The sequence below is a fragment of the Bison bison genome, unplaced genomic scaffold (assembly GCF_000754665.1).
Source record: "Bison bison bison isolate TAMUID 2011002044 unplaced genomic scaffold, Bison_UMD1.0 scf7180017864056, whole genome shotgun sequence".
In the NCBI taxonomy this organism is placed as follows: domain Eukaryota; kingdom Metazoa; phylum Chordata; class Mammalia; order Artiodactyla; family Bovidae; genus Bison; species Bison bison.
In genome coordinates, this window is record NW_011494628.1 from 2,514,231 (window position 1) to 2,537,580 (window position 23,350).

At 39.6% G+C, this 23,350-nt stretch overlaps 1 protein-coding gene across 1 annotated transcript in view; it reads right to left on the reverse strand.

The window, feature by feature from the left end:
• ZAR1L (zygote arrest 1-like) overlaps positions 1 to 23,350 on the reverse strand; it is a 79,793-nt gene that overhangs the window by 13,870 nt on the left and 42,573 nt on the right. The window lies entirely within an intron of this gene.

A 23,350-nucleotide genomic window follows, 5' to 3' on the forward strand; every position in this document is an offset into this window, starting at 1 on the left:
CAGTGCCTGGGATTCTCCAGGCAAGAACACTGGAGTGGGTTGCCATTTCCTTCTCCAAGGCATGAAAGTGAAAGTGAAGTTGCTCAGTCGTATCCGACTCTTAGCGACCCCATGGACTGCAACCCACCAGGCTCCGCCATCCATGGGATTTTCCAGGCAAGAGTATTGGAGTGGGGTGCCATTGCCTTCTCCTCCCTTTCCGCTAGGGGCTCCCTATCCTACCCCTAGCCCTAGCGCCTACCTCCTAACCCTAACCCTATGCTCCTAGACCCTACCTGGGATTCGAACTCCTAACCCATGGACCTGCCTGCCTACCTGCCTGACTGCCTGACTCTACCCGCTATGGTCCTCATAGCGGGTAGAGTCTGATGGAATTGGAGGCCCAGAGAAAGGACAGAGAGAGACAAGAGGAAGAAGTAACTGAAGAACCAAAGAGATTCATGACACAGAAAATGGCAAGGGGATTTTCTTTATTTGAAGAGATACGGTTAATTTTTGAGGCACAGGACCTGAATGTAGAGTTATACACAAAGTTGCAGCAGTTCAGAATGTAATCCATAAATCAGTGCTACTGTGTCTCAGCTATAATGAGAAAAAAAGAGCTACTATCCTGACATCACTGGATGTTTTCAAGAGGGTAGATAGAATTGAATCCAGTAAGGACCCAGAACCTGTGCCATCAATATGAAGCTTGAGTGAAACTGCAGCTTGCCCTACATCTCCTATTGATGACAATCCCTCAGCTCTACGACATCCCACTTCCTCTCTCTCCTCCAGCCAGTATCTCTGCTTGCCTGTTCACGCGATGTCAGCCCCTGTATGCTAGATGTTGTACCCTACTGTATTTTTCAAGGTACTGTATGGAATAGGCCAGTTTTCATTCCAACACCAAAGGAGGGCAATGCCAAAGAATGTTCAAAATACCAAACAACTCCTCGCAATTCACATGCCAGCAAGGTAATGCTCAAAATCCTTCAAGCTAGGCTTCAACAGATGTGAACCGAGAACTTTCAGATGTACAAGCTGGATTTAGAAAAGGCGGAGGAACTATAGACCAAATTGCCAACATCTGTTGGATTATAGAAAAAGCAAGGAAATTCCAGAAAAAACATCTACTTCTGCTTCACTGACTACAGTAAGGCCTTTGACTGTGTAGATCACAACAAACTGGGAAATTCTTAAAAGAGATACGAATACCAGACCATCTTACCTGCCTTCTGAGAAATCTGTATGCAGGTCAAGAAGCAATAGTTAGAACTGGACATGGAACAACAGACTGGTTCAAAACTGGAAAAGGCATATATCAAGGTTGTATACTGCCACCGTGCTTATTTAACTTATATGCAGAGTACATGGTGTAAAATTCCAGGCAGGATGAATCACAAGTTGGAATCAAGATTTCCAGAAGAAATATCAACAGCCTCAGATATGCAGATGATACACTCTAAAGAGGAACTAAAGAGCCTCATGATGAGGGATAAAGAGGAGTGAAAAACCTGGCTTAAAACTCAACACTGAAAATACTAAGATCATGGCATTGGTCCCATCACTTCATGGCAAATAGCTGGGGGAAAAGTGGAAACAGTGGCAGATATTATTTTCCTGGGCTCTAAAATCACTGCAACGGAGACTGCAGCCGCAAAATTAAAAGATGCCTTCGAAGAAAAGCTATGACAAACCTAGACAGTGTTTTAAAAACCAGACATCACTTTGCAGACATAAGTCTGTACAAAGCTATGGTTTTTCCAGTAGTTGTGTACAAATGTGAGAGGTGGACCATAAAGAAGGCTGAGCAGTGAAGAACTGATGCTTGTGAATTGTGGTGCTAGAGAACTCTTGAGAGCCCCTTGGACACCAGAGAGATCAAACCAGTCAATCCTAAAGGAAATCAACCCTGAATATTCATTGGAAGGACTGATGCTGAAGCTCCAATATTTTGGCCACCTGATGTGAAGAGCTGACTCATTGGAAAAGACTCTGATGCTTGGAAAGATTGAGGGCAGGAGAGGGGGCAACAGAGGATGAGATGGTTGGATGGTATCATCAACTCAATGGACATGAATCTGAGCAAACTCTGGGAGATAGAGAATGACAGGGAAGCCTAGCATGCTGCAGTCCAAGGGGTCACAAAGATTTGGACACGATTTAGCAACTGAACAACAATTTTAAGATTAAAAATGTTTATTTTTTTGTTTGTTTTTATGTATTATTTGTGTAAAAAATATTACAGGCCTACTATAGTGCTATATAGCTGACTGTGTTCACTGGGTACCTAGGCTAACCTTGTTAGACTTATGAACAAACTGGACTTACAAACATGCTCTTGGAATGGAAAGCATTCATATGCAGGGGACTGACTGTAAAGTTGTAGGATACAAAATTAGCATAGAAATATCTTACATTTCTATACACTAACAATGAAAGATCAGAAAGATAAAGAAACAATCTCATTTATCATCAAAAAGAATAAAAACCTAGGAATAAACCTACCTAAGGAAGCATAAGTCCCTTCATGGATCACTGCCTTGTCGTGGCAAAGGGGCTTGTGTAACTCAATGAAGCTATGAGCCATGCTGTGCAGGGCCACCCAAGATGGACGAGTCATAGCAGGGAGTTCTGACAAAACACGATCCACTGGAGGAGGGAATGGCAAACCAACCCAGTATACTTGCTGTGAGAACCTCATGAACTGTATAAAAGGCCAAAAAGACAGGACATGAAAAGATGAGTCCCCCATGTCTGAAGGTGTCCAATGTGTTACTGTGGAAGAGTGGAGGAGAATTGCCAATAGCCCCAGAAGGAATGAAGCAGCTGAGCCAAAGTGGCTATGATGCTAGCTGTTGCTGTGTCTACTAACGAAAGTAAAATCTGATGCTGCAAGGAATAGTATTGTATAGGAACCTGGAACAGTAGGTCCATGAATCAAGGAAAACTGGACATGGTCAAGCAGGAGATGGTAAGAATAAACATAGGTATCTTAGGAATCAGCAAACTAAAATGCACAGAAATAGGCAAATTTAATTCAGATGACCATTATATCTACTACTGTGGGCAAAAATCCCATAGAAGAAATGGAGTAGCCCTCATAATCAACAAAAGAGTCCAAAATACAGTAGTTAGGTGTAACTTCAAAAATGACAGAATGATTTCAGTTCATTTCCAGGGCAAAGCCATTCAACATCACAGTAATCCAAGTCTATGCCCCTACCATCAATGGTAAAGTTGATCAGTTCTATGAAGACCTAGCGGAGAAGGCAATGGCACCCCACTCCAGTACTCTTGCTTGGAAAATCCCATGGACGGAGGAGCCTGGTAGGCTGCAATCCATGGGGTCGCTAAGAGTCGGACACGACTGAGCGACTTCACTTTCACTTTTCACTTTCATGCACTGGAGAAGGAAATGGCAACCCACTCCAGTGTTCTTGCCTGGAGAATCCCAGGGACGGGGGAGCCTGGTGGGCTGCTGTCTGTGGGGTCGCACAGAGTTGGACACGACTGAAGTGACTCAGCATAGCATAGCATAGCATGAAGACCTAGAAGACCTCCTAGAACAAACCTCTAAAAAGATGTTCTAGTCATCATCGGGGACTGGAATGCAAAAGAAGGAAGTCAAGATATACCTGGAGTAACAGGCAAGTTTGGCCTTGGAGAACAAAATGAAGCAGGGCAGAGGCTAGCTGAATTTTGCCAAGAGAATGCACTGCTGCTGCTGCTGCTAAGTCACATCAGTCGTGTCCAACTCTGTGCGACCCCAGAGATGGCAGCCCACCAGGCTCCTCTGTCCCTGAGATTCTCCAGGCAAGAACACTGGAGTGGGTTGCCATTTCCTTCTCCAAGAGAATGCACTAGTCATAGCAAATACTCTTTTTCAACAATACAAGAGACGACTTCACACATGGACATCACCAAATGGTCAATACTGAAATCAAATTGATTACATTCTTTGTAGCCGAAGATTAAGAAGCTGTATACAGTCAGCAGAAACAAGACCTGGAGCTGACTGTGGCTCAGATCATCAGCTTCTCATAGCAAAATTCAGGCTTAAAATAAGAAAACCAGGAAAAATACTAGGCCAGCCAGGTATGACTTAAATCCTGTATGAATTTGTATTAGAGTTAATGAGTAGATTCAAGGGACTTGATCTAGATAATAGTGGGCCTGAAGAACTATGGACAGAGGTCCATAATACTGTACAGGAAGTGGTGAACAAAACCATCCAATAGAAAAAGAAAAGCAAGAAGGCAAAGTGGTTTATCTGAGGAGGCTTTATGAATAGCAGAATGAAGAAAAGCAAAAAGCAAGGGAGAGAGGGAAAAGTACATCCAATTAAATGCAGAGTTTCAAAGAATAGCTAGAAGAGACAAGAAGGCCTTCCTCAATGAACAGTGTTTAATAATAGAAGAAAACAGCAAAAGGGCTTTCCCCTAGAGATCTAGGGATCTCTTCAGGAAAATTGGAAACATTAAGGGAGCACTCTGCCCAAAGATGGGCACAATAAAGAATAAAAATGGTAGAGACCTAGTAGCTGCTGAAGAAATCAAGAAGCAATGGAAAGAAAACATAGAAGAACTGTATAAAAAAGATCTTAACTGCCGGGAGCCGGCATATTGCATATTGAGTGCAGCACTTTCCACAGCATCATCTTTCAGGATCTGGAATAGCTCAACTGGAATTCTATCACTGCCGGGAGCCAGCGTGAGTAACTCCACCCATGACAAAGGTCATGAGGAAGGAGGCTCGGCATACGCAAAGGCGGGATCGAGCCTCAGGAGTCCCCCTGGAAGTTCTCAAGCATCTACCCCCAAAACCAGAGTCTGCCTACTTTCTGCTTTGTGCTTTCACCTACACCTCTGACTTTACGGGGGGCTGTCCCCCACTACCTCTCTCTGAAAAAAGTTAGCTTACAGTTCCAGTTAATAATTCCTGGGTGTGACAGTGTTTCAACCTACAAACTCCTTTGGAAATCCTCTAACCTGCCTGAATAGGTTTTTCCGGCCACATGTGATTGTTCAGAGCCTCCCAACTGTGAGAGGCAGGAGATGTTCTAAACTGTCTAAACACGGATTCCTTTGAGTAGTTAAAAGATTGATTAGAAATTGTATTGGTGAAGGGTTTTTCACTTATTGAGCCAATGTTTGCTGCTAAATCTCCATACTCCTTACCTACTGTGTCCTTGGCAGTGTATTGATTGATATAATGGGTGTACAGAAATGTAAGTAGTAGCCTCAATGTTTGTAACCTTGGACCCTTGAGTTAATTCTTTTCTTGATTGAGCCCACCTCACCTTTGCCCTATAGGAATGCAGCTTTGTCCAATGCTTTTTTGGAGGCTAGTGTCTGACTTTGGAATAATCACCTTTAGAGAAAAATAAGTTTCTTAAAATATTAACAGGCCTCCTGGCCAGAAGATGATGTAAATCACCTGAACTTTTGCATATGATAAGTTTGAAAGCCTGGCTTCGATTAGAACCAGGAACTGCTGTCCTTGCATGACTCCACCCCTTCCCCCATTATCCTCTATGCATAACTTAAGGTATAAAAACTACTTTGGAAAATAAAGTGCGGGCCTTGTTCACCGAAACTTGGTCTCCCCATGTCGCTCTCTCTCCCAAATTCTGGCTGAGTCTCCATCTGGAGCGCGGAACCCGCCATGCTTGCTAATTATGCCTGGGCTTCTAAGATCCGACCGGGGAGGCCTCAGTGTCTCCTCTCCTTCGGGAGAACGGAAGGACACCTGCGGCCTACGTAAGTGGTGCAAACTTCTTGTCTTGAAGTTTTATTGGTCTCCCGCGTAAACCAAGCTACTCAGCCTCTTTTCTCCACTGAATTTCCTCACTGGGCTATCCTCATTCTATTACTCTTTATATCTTTGAAAAATATTTAAATAAATAGGTCGCCTATGCCGTCTCTCCTTCGAATACCCTGGATCAGCCGGGGCTGGACCCCGGCACTTAATGAACCAGATTACTACGATGGTGTGTTTAGACACCCAGAGCCAGACATTTTGGAGTGCAAAGTCCGGTGGGCCTTAAGATGCAGTGCTGTTAATAAAGCTAGTGGATGTGATGAAATTCCAGCAGAACTATTCAGAAAGGATGATGCCATCAAGGTTTTACACTCATTATGTCAGCAAATCTGGATGACCCAGCAGTGGCCAGAGGACTGGAAAAGGTCAATTCTCATCCCAATTCCCAAGAAGGGTAGTACCAAAGAATGTGCTAACCATCAGACAATTGCACTCTACTCCTATGCTAGTAAGGTCATGCTTAAAATCTTGCATGCTAGGCTTCAGCATTATATGAAACAAGAACTTCCAGATGTTCAGGCTGGGTTTAGAAAAGGAAGAGGAACTAGAGATCAAATTGCCAACATTCACTGGATTATAGAGAAAGCAAGGGAATTTCAGAAAAACATCTATCTCTGATTCATCAACTATATGAAAGCCTTTGACTATGTGGATCATGACAAACTGTGGAAAGCTCTAGGAGAGATGGGAATACCAGACCATCCCGTCTTCTGAGAAACCTGTATGTGGGTCAAGAAGCAATAGTTAAACCCTGTATGGAACAACTGACTGGTTCAAGATCGAGAAAGGAGTATGACAGGGCTGTCTTCTGTCACCCTGTTTGTTTAACCTATACACTGAGCACGTCATGAGAAATGCTGGGCTGGATAAGTTACAAGCCGGAATCAAGATAGGTGGGAGAAACATCAATAACCTCAGACATGCAGATGATACCACTCGAACAGCAGAAAGCGAAGAGGAAGTAAAGAGCCTCTTGATGAGGGTGAAGGAGGAGAGGGAAAGAGCTGGCTTAATACTAAATATTAAAAAAATTAAGATCATGGCATCTAGCCCCATTACTGCATGGCAAATAGAAGGGGAAAAGGTGGAAGTAGTAACAGATTTCCTCTTCTTGGGCTCCAAAATCACTGCAAATGGTGGCTGCAGCCAAGAAGATTTTCTGATTTCATGGCAGGAAAGTGATGGCAATCCTAGACATTGTGTTGAAAAGCAGAGACAATACTCTTCTGATAAAGGGCCATATAGTCAAGGTTATGGTCTTCCCAGTGGTCACGTATGGTTGTGACAACTGGACCACAAAGAAGGCAGAACACCAAAGAACTGATGCCTTCGAACTGTGGTGCAGAAAAAGACTGCTGAAAGTCCCCTGGACAGCAAAGAGACCAAACCGGTCAATCTTAAGGGAGATCAACCCTGAATATTCACTGGAAGGACTGATGCTGAAGCTGAAGCTCCAGTATTCTGGTCATCTGATGCACACAGACGACTCATTTGAAAAGTCCCTGATGCTGGGAAAGATAGAGGGCAGAAGGAGAAGAGGGCATCAGAGAATGAGACAGCTGGATGGCATCATTGATGCAATGAAAATGAACTTGGGCAAACTCCAGGAGATGGTGAGGGACAAGGAGATCTGGCATGCTTCAGTCCACGGGGTCTCAAAGAGTCAGATATGACTGGGCAGCTGAACAATGAACAACAAGGAAGTAAAAGACCTGTACTCTGAAAACTGTAAGATGCTGATGAAAGAAATCAAGATGACACAAACAGATAGAAAGATACACCATGTTCTTGGACTGGAAGAATCAATATTGTCAAAATGATTATACTACCTAAAGCAATCTGCAGATTCAATGTAATCCCTACCAAATGATGGAAGGGCATTTTTTGCAGATCTAGAACAAAACATCTTGGTCTGGAAGCACAAAGACTCCGAATAGCCAAAGCAATCTTGAGAAATCAAAACAGAGCTGGAGGAATCAGGCTTCCTGACTTCAGACTGTATTATAGAGCAATAGTAATCAAGGGCTTCCCTGGTAGTTCAAGGATTAACAATCTGCCTGCCAATGCAGGGGACACAGGTTCAATTCCCACTCCAGGAAGATCCCACCTGCAGCAGAGCAATTAAGCCCACAAGCCCAACTACTGAACCCTGGGCACCTAGAGCCCACGCTCCACAACAAGAGAAGCCACTGCAATGAGAACCCCCGTTCACCACAACTAGAGTAAGCCTGCACACTGCAACAAAGAGCCACCACATTCAAAAAACAAAATAAATAAATCTTAAAAAAAAAATAAAGCTACAGTAAAACAGTATGGTACTGGCACAATCATACAGAATAGAAAGTTCAGAAATAAACACACACACTTAATGTCAATTAATCTATGATAAAAGAAGCAACAATAAAAACTGGAGAAAAGATAATTTCTTCAATAAGTGGTGCTTGGAAAACTGGGCAGCTACATGCAAAAGAATGAAATTCGAACACTCCATAACACCACACACAAAAATAAACTTAAAATGGATTAAAGACCTAAATATAAGACTGGATACTCTAAAACTCTTAGAGGAAAACATAGGCAGAACACTGACATAAATCACAGCACTATCTTTTTGGATCCACCTCCTAGAGTTATGAAAACAAAAATAAACAAATGATACCTATTAAAGCCTTTTGCACAGCAAAGAAAATCATAAACAAACTGAAAAAATAATCCACAGAGTGGGAAAAAATATTTGCAAACTATGCAACTGACAAGGGATTAATCTCCAAAATATACAAACAGCTCATGAAGCACAATATGAAAAAAAAAAATCTGAATCAAAAACTGGGCAGAAGATCTAAATAGATCACTTCAAAGAAGATATACAGATGGCCAAGAGGCACATGAAAAGATGTTCAGCATCACTAGTTATGAGAGAAATGCAAAACTACAATGAAGTATCACTTCACACTGGTCAGAATGGCCATTATTAAAGAAAAAAAAAAAAAAAAAACTACAATCAATGGTGGAGGGCTTCCCTGGTGGCTCAGTGGTAAAGAGTCTATCTGCCAATGCAGGAGACATGGGTTCAACCTCTGATCTGGAAAGATTCCACATGCCGTGGAGCAACTAAGCCCATGTGCCACAACCACTGAGCCTGTCTTCTGGAGGCCAGGAGCTGCAACTACTGAGCCCATGTTTCACAACTACTGACCTTCACACACCCTAGAGCCTGTTCTTCAGAATGAGAAGCCCATGCACCAAAACTAAAGTAGTCCCTGCTCTCTGGAACGAGAAAAGCCCACACAGCAACAAAGACCCAGCACAGCCAAAAATAAATAATAAATACAAAAAACTTTTTAAACAGGGTTCCCTTAGAAGAATAAGAAAATAAATGCTGGAGAGGGTGTGGAGAAAAGGAAAGCCTCCTACACTGTTGTGGGAATGTAAATTGAAACAGCACTATGGAGAACAGTATGGAGGTTCCTTAGGAAACTAAAAATAGAGCTACTATATGATCCTACAATCCCACTCCTGGGCATATGTGTAGAGAAAACCATACTTTGAAAAGATATGTGTACCCCAACGTTCATTGTAGCACAAGATATGAAAGCAACCTAAGTGTCCATCGATAGATAAATGGATAAAGTTGCAGTATATATACACAACTGAATACTATTCAGTCATACAAAAGAATGAAATAATGCCATTTGCATCAACATGGATGGACCTAGAGATTATCATACTAAGTCAGACAGAGAAAAGGCAAATATATGTTATCACTTACATGTGGAATCTAAAAAAAAAAAAAAAAAGATACAAAGGAACTTATTTACAAAACTGAAACAGACTCACAGACTTTGAAAACAAACTTATGGTTAAGAAAGAGAAAATCTGGGTGGAGAGGAATATATTAGGAGTTTGAGGTCAACATATACACACTACTGTATATAAAACATAAACAATGGGAACCTAGTGTATAGCACTGGAACTCTACTCAGGACTCTCTAATAACTTAAATGGGTTAGGAACTTGAAAAAGAATAGATATATGGACATGTATAACTAAAACACTCTGCTGTACACCAGAAACTAAAACATTATAAATCAAATATACTCCAATATAAAATTTAAAAACAAACAAAAAATAAGGGGACCTCCAGACTGCTTGTATTAGTTACTTACACCTGCTTCTAAATATCTGTCCAAAAAACATGAATGTCGGTATCCATGGGTGGTTTTACAGCATCTTAATTATATATTATTAAAATTGGAGGCTTTTTAAAGCTTTTTTATACACTTACTCAGAATCAATTACTATGTGAATGCCTATCATGAGCTGAGCTTTTTCTTTTATTCAGCAAATATTTATCACATATCAGTTTTCTGAGCTAGGCACTGTTTTGGGGGATACTGCAGATACCAAAACAGATACATCCCTGTCCTCAAGGATTTTATGTTTTCATGGAGAAGATGAGCTTGTTTTATCTATGCCAGGCCATGAAGAACAAAAAAACAGGACAGAGTAACTGGGACATGGTTCTGGGTCAGAAAAGGGGTCAGAGAAACCTTTCTAATATAGTATTTAAGCAAGTGTGAATGAAGTGAGGACACAGAATAGATATCTGGGGAAAGAATGATCCAGAAAAGAGAGAAGCAAGTGCAAAAAGCCTGAAGCAGGAGCTTGATCCCCTGCTGAAGGGACAGAAAGGAAGCCAGAAACCTGAGTGATCTGAGTGTAGAGGCGAGTGGCCAGACGGTGGCACAAAGGGTCATGTGGCCCAGGAAGAATCTGGGCCTTTCCTGAGTGAAATGAAGAGCCACTGGATGTTGGGAGGCAGAGCAGTGACACCCTCTGACCTCTGACCTATGTTTTAAAAGGATCTCTCTTCTTGGAATGATGAAAAAATTCTTGAAATAGCGGTGAGCATTACACAACATAGTGAATATACTTAATGTCACTCAATTGTGTACTTAGATGGTAAACTTCATGTTTTATATATATATATATTTTTTTTTTTTTAACCACAAAAAAATAATTTTTTTAAAAAGGATCACTCTGGGACTTCCCTGGTGATCCAGTGGTTAAGACTGCCTGCCAAAGCCTGTTATACAGAGTGAAGTAGGTCAAAAAGAGAAAATATCATATATTAATGTATACATATATATGGAATGTAAAATGACTGATTCTATCTAGTGACCCTATTTATAGAGAAGAAATGGAGACGCACACGTAGAGAACAGTCTGCCCTGCCACAAGTAGGGATGGACACGGTGGGAGAAGAGAGGGGAGGACAAACTGAGAAAGTAGCATTGACATATACACACTACCATGTGTACACAGATAGCTGGCGGGCAGCTGCTGAACAGCACAGGGAGTCCAGCCTGACTCTCTGTGATGACTAGAGGGGTGGGATGGGGTTGGGAGGGAGGCTCAGAAGGGAGGGCTATATGTATATAATTTTGACTGATTCATGCTGATGTATGGCAGAGACCACTACAACATCGTATAGCAATTATCCTCCAAGAGAAAAAAAAAAAAAAAATCTGCCTGCCAATGCAGGGGACACAGATTCGGTCCCTGGACCAGGAAGACTCCACAGGCCCTGGTGCAACTAAGCACGTGTGCCACAACTACTGAAGCCCACACGCCCTGGAGTCTGTGCTCTGCAATAAGAGAAGCCACAGGAATGAGAAGCCGTGCACCACAACTAGAGCGTGGGCCGGCCACAACTAGAGAAAAGCACACACAGCAACGAAGATCCAGCACAGCCAAAAATAAAGAAATTTGTTTTTAAAAAAAAGGACCGCTCTGGCTGCTATATGCAAAGTAGACTATAAAATGGCAGAAGTGGGAAGACTAGTTAAAAGACTATTGCCACAGTGTAATCATGAGACATGGTGGCTTGGGCTAGCACAGTAGCAACGGAGGTGATCAGAAATGAGCCTACTCTGGACGTATTTCAGAGATCGAGCTCACGGAACTTGATGATGACACACAGAAATGTCAGCAACTCTAAAATCTGGCCCAAGTAACTAGAAAATAGAGTGGCTGCTTACCAAGACGAGGAAGTGGACATTTGGGAAGTGGAAATCAAGCTTTACTATCACACATTAACTCTGAGATGCCAAATCAGACAACCAAGACAAGGCAGATGAGCAAATGGGTGGATGTGTGAGTGAGTGACTGAGAAGTTTATAAACATAGATATGATATATACAGCCTCTGAGGAAAAAATAGGGTACACACCTGTCTCTCCTGTAAGAATCAGAGTGTAGAGCAATGAGTTTGAAACCTTAGTTGCACATTAAATTGTGCAGGGAACTAAAAAAACAACAATGCCCCACTCCACTCCTCCAGAGATTGATTTAACTGGCCCGATGTGTACGACTCCAGGGCTGTTTCAAGTTCCCCAAGTAATTCTAATCCACTGCCAAGACTGAAACATTCTTTGATGGTTCTTGAACCTAAGAATCACCAGAGTCAAAAGTCATCAAAAGTACCCACTCAGGTAAATCCAGAGCAAGGTCCGTCAAATTAGCATTTTAATAACCATCTCACTTTGAAAGTCATTGAATTAGGAGAAATTTACTCTCCAGTAAAGTTCATGCCGCCATCATTTTTCCACAGAGGGTGTTTGTGTGATTCAACACCAAATTTGTCACTGTTACTTTGTTTAGCATTTGAGGTCACCAGAAGTTAGTGACTAGAATTCACACAGTACACTAAAAGAAGTTTCCTGTCAGACGTTTCCTTCTCTGTCACCATCTCCTCTAGCCTAGAATTGCTTTTAACAACAAACTCTTGCTCTGAAACAGTATGTTAACGTTGGGTTCCAAGAACGCTGGCCACTTGCCACTGGCTTCTGGGAGTTACTGGCTGGGCCAGGAGGCTGACAAAGTTCCTCCTTGTTCCCTTCTAAGATTTCCAACCCATCTCTCCATATTTCTATTTCAAACTGTCCAGACCCTTTAAAATTCACGCTGCCCAGCTGCACTAACCATCCTCCTTCCTCAAGCCCATCACCATCCTGATCATACACAGCGGTGGTCTGTGAATGTCAGAGCACATTAGAGTCATTGGGGAAACTTTTAAAATACTATAGCCCAGGTCCCACTCCAGATTCCTTAAACTAAACCCTCAGGATAGCACCCGAACATGGTTACTTATAAAGTTCCTTGGAGGATTTTAAGTTGCAGCTGTGGCTGAGAACAGCTGACCTAAAACCATAGCTTATTGCTCACTGTCTTCCTCTAAAATGCCTGATATCATTCCCAGGGACTGCAACATTCTCGTGGCTAACCTGAACAGTTTTTTTTTCCTCTCGGCTTTAACATTCTTACCTCCAGGAATCTCTGCTTCCCTCTGTCCCAACTTGGCCACCCAATTTCATGTACATGCATGCTCGGTCATCAGTCGTGTCTGACTTTTTGTGACCCCATGGAGAGCAGCCCATCAAGCTCCTCTGTCCAAGGGATTTCCCAGGGAAGAATACTGGAGTGAGTTGCCATTTCCTTCTCCAGGGGATCTTCCCAACCTAGGGATCAAACCCGAGTCTCCTGCATTGGCAGGCAGATTTTTTTTTTTTTTTTTTTACCATTGAGCCACCTGGGAAGCTCACTCAGCTTCATAGTATACCAAAATCCTACCCATAGCAACAGCTCTAGAATCTCATGTTTAAGCATCTCACTCACTCACTTCCAGGCCCCTTTAACTCTGGAACCCTACCCTCTCCAGCATTTCTTTTCCTATCATGCATAATGGATCTGTAGACCTCATTGCTTTTGCCACTACCCACCACCTACCTTCACTCCACTTTTGAACAAGTTAAATTTCATGGATTATAATCACCCCCTTGCTGACAGTCAAAAATATCTTTCCCCCATCTTACTCAACTAGTTCAAACCTTTTCACATGTACACATGCTGAACCATGATATTACTAGAATACAACTGTAACCAAGCCTAATTAAGAGTGCTAACCCTCAAAATGAGCCCTCAATGCTATCAGTCAATCCTAAAATACAATTTATGCTCTTGATAATTTCAAATTCCCATTATCTACAGCCTTCCCACACTTTTCTTTTGTATTCCTATTAAGGTATAATTGGGTCTTCCCTAATGACTCAGAGGTAAAGAATCTGCCTGCCAATGCAGGAAACAAGAGTTCAATCCCTGGGTTGGGAAAATCCTGTGGAGGAAGGCACGACAACCCACTCCAGTATTTTTACCTGGAGAATTCCATGGACAGAGGAGCCTGGCGGGCTACAGTCAGTGGGGTCTCACAAGGTCAGACATGACTGAGGGACTAAACAACAGCAACAAAAGGTATGACTGACATACATTAGTTTCAGGTATGATTTGACACCTGTGGCACTGCAAAATGATCACCCCAGTAAGTCTATTTACCATCTGTCACCACAGAAAATTACAAAAAAATTTTTTTCTTCTGATGAGAACTTATAAGAGTTAATTTCTCAGCAACTTTAAATGTTGCAACAGAATATTATTGACCAACAGAATGGGAAAGACTAGAAATCTCTTCAAGAAAATTAGATACCAAGGGAACATTTCATGCAAAGATAGGCACCATACAGGACAGAAACGGCATGGATCTAACAGAAGCAGAAGCTATTAAGAAGAGGTGGCAACAATACACAGAAGAACTGTACAAAAAAGATCTTCATGACCCAGATAACCACGAGGTATGATCACTCACCTAGAGCCAGACATCCTGGAATATGAAGTCAAGTGGGCCTTAGGATGCATCTCTACAAACACACACAGTGAAGGTGATAGAATTCCAGTTGAGCTATTTCAAATCCTAAAAGATGATGCTATGAAAGTGCTGCACTCAACATGCCAGCAAATATGAAACTCAGCAGTGGCCAAAGGACTGGAAAAGGTCAGTTTTCATTCCAATCCCAAGGAAAGGCAATGCCAAAAAATGTTCAAACCACCACACAAACTGAACTCACTTCACATGCTAGCAAAGTAATGCTCAAATTCTCCAAGTGAGGCTTCAACAGTACATGAACCGAGAACTTCCAGATATTCAAGCTGGATTTATAAAAGGCAGAACCAGAGAACAAATTGCCAACATCTGCTGGATCACAGAAAAAGCAAGAGAATTCCAGAAAAACATCTACTTCTGCTTCAATGACTACATTAAAGCTTTTGACTGGGTGGATCATAACAAACTGTGGAAAATTCTTAAAGAGATGGGATCACCTTACCTGCCTCCTAAGAAACCTGTATGCAGGTCAAGAAGCAGTGGTTAGAACCGGACATGGAACAACAGACTGGTTCCCAACTGGGAAAGGAGTATGTCAAGGCTGTATATTGTCATCCTGTTTATTTAACTCATATGCACAGTACATCATGCGAAATGCCGGGCTGGATGAAGTTGGAATCAAGCTGGAATCAAGACTGCTGGAAGAAACACCAATAACCTCAGATATGCAGATAACACCACCCTTATGGCAGAAAGCAAAGAGAAACTAAAGAGCCTCTTGATCAAGGTGAAAGAGGAGAGTAGTAAATTTGGCTTAAAACTCAACATTCAAAAAATGAAGATCATGGCATCTGGTTCCATCACTTCATGGCAGATAGATGGGGAAACAATAGAAACAGTGACAGACTATTTTCTTGGACTCTAAAATCACTGTGGATGGTGACTACAGCCATAAAATTAAAAGATGCTTGCTCCTTGGAAGAAAAGCTATGACAAACCTAGACAGTGTATTAAAAAGCTGAGACATCACTTTGCCAACAAAGCAATACAGTCAAAGCTATGGTTTTTCCAGTAGTCAGGTACAGATGTGAGGCCTGGACCATAAAGAAAGCTGAGTGCTAAAGAACTGATGTTTTTAAACTGCAGTGCTAGAGAAGACTTCTGAGAGTCCCTCGGACAGCAAGGCTATCAAGCCAGTCAATCCTAAAGGAAATCAACCCTGAATATTCATTGGACTGAGGCTGAAGGTGAAGTTCCAATACTTTGGCCACATGATGTGAAGACTCGACTCACTGGAAAAGACCCTGATACTGGGAAAGATTGAGGGCAGGAGATTTGGACAACAGAGGATGAGATGATTGGATGGCATCACTGACTCAGTGGACATGAGTTTGAGAGGCCTCAGGGAGATGGTAAAGGACAAGGAAGCCTGGCATGCTGCACTCCCTGGGGTCCAAAGAGTTGGACATGACTCAGCAACTGAACAACAACAATTATTGATCATGATGTTATTACCTCCCAAAAGCTTATTTATATAATGACTGGAAATTATATTTCTTGATCTCCACCCATTTTGCTTACCCTCCAACCGCCCCCTCCAACTCTGGCAACCATCAATCTTTTCTCTGTACCTATGAGTTTGGTTTGATTTGTCTGTTTTTTCAGATTCCACAAATAAGTGAAATTACACAGTCTTTGATTCTGTCTTATTTCACTTAGCACAATACTCTCAAGGTCTATCCATGTTGTCTCAAATGGCAAGATTTCATTCTTTAGTACAGCTGAATGGTAGTCCAGAGAAGGTGATGGCACCCCACTCCAGTACTCTTGCCTGGAAAATCCCATGGATGGAGGAGCCCGGTAGGCTGCAGTCCATGGGGTCGTTCAGAGTCGGACAGGACTGAGCAACTTCACTTTCACTTTTCACCTTCATGCATTGGAGAAGGAAATGGCAACCCACTCCAGTGTTCTTGCCTGGAGAATCCCAGGGACAAGGGAGCCTGGTGGGCTGCCATCTATGGGGTCACAAAGAGTCGGACACGACTGAAGCGACTTAGCAGCAGCAGCAGCAGCAATGGTAGTCCATTGTACATATTCATCATATCTTCTCTATCCACTCATCCAATGATGGAAACTTAGGTTGTTTATATATGTCAGCTATTGTAAATAATGCTGTTTTGAACACTGGGGTGCATGTATCTTTTCAAATTAGTGTTTTTATTTTCTTTGAATAAATAACAGAAGTCATATTGCTGGATCATATGTAGTTCTATTTTTAATTTTTCAAGGAACCTCTATACTGTTTTCCACAATGGCTGCAGCAATCTACATTCTCATCAACAGTGCATTAGAGTTTTCTTTTATTCACATCCTTGCCAACATTTGCTATTTCTTCTCCTTTTGAGAGTAACCATTCTAATAAGTGTAAGGTGATATCTCTTTGTGGTTTTGGTTCACACTTCTTTGATGATTAGGGATGTTGAGCATCTTTTCATGTGTTTGTTGGACATCTCTATGTCATTTTTGAAATGTCTATTCAGATCCATTTTCCTAACTGGATATTTTATTGACTTGTATTAGTTCTTTATATATTTTAGAAATCAACCCCTTATTCAATATACAATTTGCAAATACCATCTCCCATTCAATAGGCTGGCTTTTTATTTTGTTACTGGTATCATTCCCTGTGCAGAAGCTTTTTGGTTTATAATCTCATTTGTTTATTTTTGCTTTTGCTGTCATTGCCTTTGAAGTAAGATTCAAATATAACACCGAGATCAACATCAGAAATTTACCACCTGTGTTTTATTCTAGGAGTTTTAAGGTTTTTAGACTTATATTCAAGTCTTTAAGTTAATTTCTGTGTATGGTGTAAAATAGTGGTTCAGTTCCATTCTTTTAAACATGGCCGTTTAATTGTCTCAACATCATTTACTCAGGAGACTGTTATTTTTCCCACTGTATATTCTTGATCCTTTTGTCATAAATTAATTGACCATATGTGCCTGAGTTTACCCAAGGTTCTCTATGCTGCTCCACTGACCTGTGTCACTGTTTTTATGCCAATACCATAACAGTTTTGTTTACTATAGCTTTGTAACATAGACTGAAATCAGGCATACCTCCAGCTTTGTTGTTCTTAACAAATATTGCTTTATTTTTTCAAAACTCTGATTCTGTATAAATTTGGGGGTTGCTCTATTTTTGTGAAAAAAGTCATGAGTATTTTGGTAGGGACTGCATTGAATCTATAGATTATTTCAGGTAATACGGTTATTTTAACAATATTAATTCTTCCAAACAAGAACAAAAGACACAGACTGAAAATCAGGGTATAGAAAAAGATATTTCACACAAATGTAAATGACAAGAAAGTTAGAGTAGCAATACTCATATAAGACAAAGTGGATTATAAATCAGTCTATAACAAAAAACACCGAAGGGCATTATATATTGATAAAGGGATAAATAAAAAAGAGAATATAATGCTAGTTAATCCTATATAACTTATATATAATAATATACAAGTACCTTATATATAGTATAATATACCATATTATATATAAGAAGTACCTTATAACATATAAATACCTAAGTATATAAAGCAAATGAAGGGAAAAACTGAGAACAATAAACAAGAGCAGAGACTTTAACACCCAGCTTACATCAACAGACAGATTATCCAGACAGAAAATACGGAAACACTGGATTTCAATATGGAAAAGTTAATAATGACACTGTAAACTAGTTATACTTAATAGATATCTACATGACATTTCATGCAAAATCAGAATACACATGCAATGTTCTCCAGGATGGATCACATGCTAGGCCACAAACAAGTCTCAATGACTATAAGATACAGAAATTATATCAAGTATCTTTTCTAACCACAACAGTATGAAATTAAAATCAATTACAGGAAGAAAAATGAGAAAAGAACAAACATGTGGAGACTAAACAACATGCTACTAAAACAACCAATATGTCAATGAAGAAATCAAAGAGGAAATTAGAAAATATCAAACTCAAATAAAAACAGAAGCACAACTTTCTAAAATCTATGACACACAGCAAAAATAATTCTAAGATGAATGTTTATAGCAATATGCTGCTGCTGCTAAGCACTTCAGTCGTGTCTGACTCTGTGCGACCCCATAAGACAGGAGCCCACCAGGCTCCCCCGTCCCTGGGATTCTCCCGGCAAGAACACTGGAGTGGGGTGCCATTTCCTTCTCCAATACAGAAAAGTGAAAGTGAAGTCGCTCAGTTGTGTCCAATCCTCAGCAACCCTATGGACTGCAGCCTACCAGGCTCCTCCGTCCATGGGATTTTCCAGGCAAGAGTACTGGAGTGGGTTGCCATAGGCATACCTAAAGAAACAACAATCTCAACCTAACGTAATCTACCATCTAGGAAATTAGAAAAAGAACAAAGCCCAAAGTCTGCATAAGGAAAGAAATAATAAAAATCAAAAAGAGAAAACAGAGACTAAAAAAATAGATCAATGAAAACAAGAGCTGATTTTTTAAAAACAAAGTTGATAAGTCTTTCGCCAGGTTTATTAAAAAAAAAAAAAAGAGGACACAAGAGAAAAAAGTGAAAGAGATTACAACTGATATTACAGAAATACAAATAATCATGAGGATACTATGAATAGTTACATGCCAACAAACTGGACAACCTTTAAAAAAATGGATAAACTCCTAGAATCATACAATCATCCAAGACTGAACCAGAAAGAAAGAATCTGTTGAGTATAATGTTAGCTGTGGGTCTGTCATATATAGTCTTTATTATGTTAAGGTAGGTCCCCTCTACACGCATTTGTCTATAGCTTTTTTAACAAATGGATGTTGAATTTTACCAAAAGGTACTCTGCATCTATTGAGATGATAAGGTTTTTATTCTTCAATTTATTAACATATTCTATCACATTGACTGGTTTATGGATACTGAAAAGTCCCTGCATCCCTGAGATAAATCCCACTTGATCATGGTATATGATCAATTTAATATATTGTTGGATTCCATTTGCTAGTGTTAATTATTTTTTATCTAAGTATATTATTAATAGTGATATTGGCTGATGTTTTTTGCAGATCTTTGTCTGGTTTTGGTATCAGGGTGATTAACGGTTTCATAGAATGAGTTTGGAAGTGTTCTTTCTTCTGAACTTTCTGGAATAGTTTAAGAAGGCTAGGTGTTAACTGTTCCCTAAAATTGGATAGAATTTACCTGTGAAGCCATCAGGTCTAGGACTTTTGCTTTTGGGGAACTTGTTAATCAAAGATTAAACATCAGTATTTGTAACTGGTCTGTTCATGTTTTCTATTTCTTCCTGGTTCAGTTATAGGAGACTGTACCTTTCTAAGAATTTGTCCATTTTTTTCTAGGTTGTCCATTTTAATGGCATATAGTTGCTTGGAATAATCTCTTATGGCCCCTTGCATTTCTATGGTATTGGTTGTAACTTCTTTTTAATTTATAATTTAAAAACATTTGGGTCCTCTCCCTTTTTTTCTTGATGAGTCTGGCTAAAGGCTTATCAATTTTATTTTCTGAAAAGTTGGAAGCATCTCCTCTAAAATCAGAAACAAGACAGGATGTTATTCAACAAAGTTTTAGAGTCCAAACCACAGAAACCAGAGAAGAAAAGAAATAAAACTGTCACTGTTTGCTGATGCCATTATACTACACGTAGAAAATCCTAAAGACACTATCAGAAAACTACTAGAGTGCATCCATGGATTTAGTAAAGTTGCAAAATTACAAAATTAATACTCAGAAATCTGTTAAATTTCTATATACTAACAATGATAGACCAGAAACAGAAAATAAAGGAACAATCCCATGTACCATCAAAAAGAACTAAATACCTAAAAATAAACCTACCTAAGGAGAACACACTGATGAAAGAAACTAAAGATGACACAAACAGATGAAAAATATATAGTATACCATGTCCATGAATTGGAAGAATCAATATCATCAAAATGACTGTACTATCCAAGGCAATCTACAGATTCAATTGCAATCCCTATCAAATTACCAATGGCATTTTTCACAGGACTAGAAAAAAAATTTTAACTTGGATGGAAACACAAAGTTTTTCTTGGATGGACCCAAGAAGTTAAAGCAAACTTGTGAAAGAAAAACAGCTGGAATAATCAGGCTCCCTGACTTAAAACTATACCACAAAACTACAGTGATCAAAACAGTATGATACTGGCACAAAAACAGACACATAGAGCAATGGCACAGAACAGAGATCCCCAAAAGAAAACCATGCACATATGTTTGATCAATACATGACAAAGGAGGCAAAAATATATAATGAGGAAGAGACAGTCTCTTCAATCAGTAGTGTTGGAAAAATTGCACAGCTACATGTAAAAGAATTAAATTAGTACATTCTCTAGGACTATACACAAAAACAAATTCAAAATGGATTAAAGATCTAAATGTAAGACCAGATACTATAAAACTACCAGAGGAAAACACAACAGAAAACTCTTTGACATAAATTACAGCAATATCATTTTTGGATCCATCTGCTAGAATAATGGAAAAACAAAAATAACAAATTGGACCTAATTAAACTAAAAAGCTTTTGCACAGCAAAAGAAACCATAAACAGGACAAAAAGACAACTCTCAGAATGGAAGAAAATATTTGCAAATGAAGCAACTGACAAGGGATTAAATCTCCAAAATATATAAACAGCTCAAGCAGCTCAATATATATGTATGTATATATAAGACAATCTAATAAAAAAACTGGGTAGAAGACATAAACAGACATTTCTCCAAAGAAGAAGACACAGTGATGGCCAAAAAGTACATGAAAAATTGATCAATATCACTACTCATCAGGGAAATGCAAATGAAAACTACAATGAGGTATCACCCCACACTGGTAAAAATGGCCATCATAAAAAAAATCTATAAATAATAAATGCTGAAGAGTGTGTGGAGAAAAGAGAACACTCCTACCCTGTTGATAGGAATGTAAATTGGTACAACCACTACAGAGAGCAGTAGGGAGGATCCTTAAAAATCTAAAAACAAAGCTACTATATGATTCTGCAGTCCCACTACTGAGAATACATCCAGAAAAATTCAAAAATTTTGAATAATTCAAGAAGATTATCACCCCACAGTTCACTGCAGCACTATTTACAATAAACAAGTCATGAAAGCAACCTAAATGTCAATCAACAGACAAAAGAAGATGTGAGATGCACACAGACACGCACGAATACGACTCAGCCATAAAAATGAAATAATGCTATTTGCAGCAACATGGATGATCTAGGATTATCATACTAAGTGAAGTCAGAGAAAGACAAATATCATATGATATAGCTTATATCTAGAATCTAAAATATATATATGTGTGTGTGTATACATACACACAAACAAATGAATTTATTTACAAAACAGAAATAGACCCACAGACATAGAAAACAAATTTATGGCTACTAAAGGGGAAAGGGGTGGGGGAGGGATAAATTAGGAATTTGGTATTAATATATACATACTATTATACATAAAAGAGATAACCAACAAGGACTTACTATATAATAGCACAGGGAGTTATACTTGATATTTTGTAGTAACCTGTAAGGGAAAAGAATCTGAAAAAGAGTACACACAGACAACCAAATCACTTTGCTATACACCCAAAACTAAGATAATACTGGAAGTCAACTATACTTCAGTAAAAATTTTAAAAAAACCTCAGAAATCCAAAATTCAAAAAGACATGTACCACAATCTTCACTACAACACTATTTACAATAACCAGGACATGGAAGCAACCTAGACATCCACTGACAAATGAATAGATAAAGAAGATGTGATACATATACACAATGGAATATTACTCAGCCATAAAAGGGAACAAATATGAATCAGCTAAATTGAGGTGGATGAACTTAGAGCCTGTTAAAGAGTGAAGTCAGAAAGTGAAAAACAAGTATCATACATTAATGTATACATACAGAATCTAGAGGAATGGTACTGATGAACCTATTTACAGGGCAGGAATAGAGACAAGGATATAGAGTACAGACTTGTGGACACAGTGAGGGAAGGAAAGGATGGGACAATTAGAGAGTAGCACTGAAACATGTATATTACCATATGCAAAATAGATAGCTAGTGGGACGTTGTAGTATAACACAGGGAGTTCAACTCAGTGCTCCATGCGACAACCTAGAGGGGTGGGGTGGGAGGAAGGTTCAAGAAGGAGTGGACGTATGTATACTTATGGCTGATTCACACTGTTGTACAGCAGAAATCAACAGAACATTGTAAAGCAATTATCCTCCAATGAAAAATAAATTTAAAAAAAATTTACAATAAAGAATAAATTGACCTTCAGTGGAAAGGAGAAAAATAAATAGATAATCTGAAGGGACTAAATTATTCAGTATTTAAATTTAATCAGTAATCACAAACTCCCAACAGAAGTCCAGGACTGGACAGCTTCACAGAGTAATTCTATCAAACATATAGGAAGAGTTAATCATTCTTTGTATGTTAATCCTATCTTCTCAAACTACTCAAAACACTAGAGAGGCAGAAACATTCCCAAATTCATTCTACAAGGCCACCATTACCCTTATACCAAAACTAGATGAAGACACTACAAAAAAATTACAAGCCAATATCCCTAATTAATATAGATGCAAAATAATCAACAAATACTAGCAAACAATATACAAACTGGATCATATATCATGATCAAGTGGAATTTATTCTAGAGATGCAAGGACAGTTCAGGTTCAGTATCTGCAAATCAGTGTGCTATAACATATTATATA